This window comes from Sinocyclocheilus anshuiensis, unplaced genomic scaffold (genome assembly GCF_001515605.1).
Source record: "Sinocyclocheilus anshuiensis isolate Anshui unplaced genomic scaffold, SAMN03320099.WGS_v1.1 scaffold3862, whole genome shotgun sequence".
Classification (NCBI taxonomy): Eukaryota; Metazoa; Chordata; class Actinopteri; order Cypriniformes; family Cyprinidae; genus Sinocyclocheilus; species Sinocyclocheilus anshuiensis.
In genome coordinates this window covers 2,496-4,137 of record NW_015552841.1, presented here as the reverse complement: position 1 = coordinate 4,137, position 1,642 = coordinate 2,496, and the positions used below count along the sequence as shown (strand labels likewise).

Sequence of the window (1,642 nt, the reverse complement as noted above, 5' to 3'; positions counted from 1 at the left end):
CGGAGCAGTGGGCAGCCATTTTTTTTGCTGCGGCGCCCGGGGAGCAGTTGGGGGTTCGGTGCCTTGCTCAAGGGCACCTCAGTTGTGGTATTGAAGGTGGGAGAGAGCGCTGTACATTCACTCCCCCACCTACAATCCCTGCCGGTACAAGACTCGAACCCGCAACCTTTGGGTTACGAGTCCGACTCTCTAACCATTAGGCCACGACTTCCCCATCAGGTAGGAACAGGTACAAAAACAGGTAGGAGTTACTGATATGTTAAGAAAGATCATTAAATTCATAAAAAGGGATCATTAAATTAATTTGAATTACACTGCGAGTTTCTCTTTATATGTTTGTAGATGATCATGCTACAGTATCTAGCGTTGCATGGGCTTTGAAGAAGCCATGTACTGTCATAGTTATATATTGAATCGTATTATTGAAAAATGACTGTAACCATATGATTTATCATGTCATCTATGCAATTGTAGTGGATTTTCAGGTGTCGTCAACTGGACAAAACATGAGGACATTTTTCGAAAGGACTATCTTTTGATAGTTGAGAATGCTCTTGGGTGAGAACTTTACATTATTTATTTACTGGTTGTTATTACTTATTACACAGCTCAAATATGACTGGTCAGTCGCACCTTCTTGCAGTCTGTTGATTCTCAGTAACAACACCTATTGGGGTTTATGATGCAATAACCAGTTGAATGTACTTTTCATATTACATATTACATGTCCATATAAATGTTTACAATAAAGGAAGTGATTGTGCCCCTTAAAATAGTAGCACTGTGTATGGCACATATGCAATTATCAAAACTTATCTTACTTATATCGTCTATTAATGTTTTTCAGAAATCACTGGAGACTCATGATTGTGTGCTTCCCTGGAAACGAAGAAGTGGAACACATCAAAAGGGGGCGAAAACTGGTGCAAAGAAGGAGGTAGATATGTATGTTACATTGGGGTAATTACACTGTTACCCCTTACCCCTACTATGAAATAATGCTGCTATTTTTAGTCCTTTACCAAACATTTATATTATTTCCATGTTTAATGTTTAATCAGTTGTGTTGTACATTTAGGCCTTGCATTTTAATGCTAGACTCCCAGTCTGAGCAAGTGAGTGACAGCATGGATGTGTTCCAAAACATTCGAAGTTTGGTTCTGTTTTATTTTTATGTAAATACAGCACAAAAATTAAATTTGATATCAGCAAGCTTGAAAAGGCGATAATGATCAGTGAACAATAATCTTAGTTTCCTAGCTGTCCTGTTAATTTTATAAAGTAACAGCTGTCCTGTTAAAGTGATAAAAAGTGCCTTCTGTTTGGCAAAACAAAGAATTAAACCGTGTGTCCACAGACACTTTTATTACAGTCTAGGGCTGTCACAGAGATAGATGTAATTTCAGGACTGTTCATTCTCTATTATAAAGTTTGCGGAGAGCGAGCCAGTCAGCAGATTTTCCTTTGGCGCGGATCTGCATCATATCAACAGCTAAAGTGTGGCCCAGATTAGTTCGTGTTTGCCGGCCCAAAACTAGTCCACATCTTTTTAGCCAGAACTGAACCAAAACAGTTCCATAACCCAACCCAGAGTGAGCCAAATATCATCATCCCTTCCCTTTAATTCTCTTTTCTACTAGTT

At 38.9% G+C, this 1,642-nt stretch overlaps 1 long non-coding RNA gene across 1 annotated transcript; it reads left to right on the top strand.

Annotated features, from left to right (window-relative positions):
* The first annotated feature begins 334 nt into the window (after positions 1-334).
* LOC107667981 (uncharacterized) lies at positions 335-1,155 on the top strand. Its single transcript, XR_001631842.1, has 3 exons — positions 335-558; positions 848-937; positions 1,079-1,155. It is a non-coding gene; the product is annotated as an uncharacterized LOC107667981 (long non-coding RNA).
* The last annotated feature ends 487 nt before the right edge of the window (positions 1,156-1,642 follow it).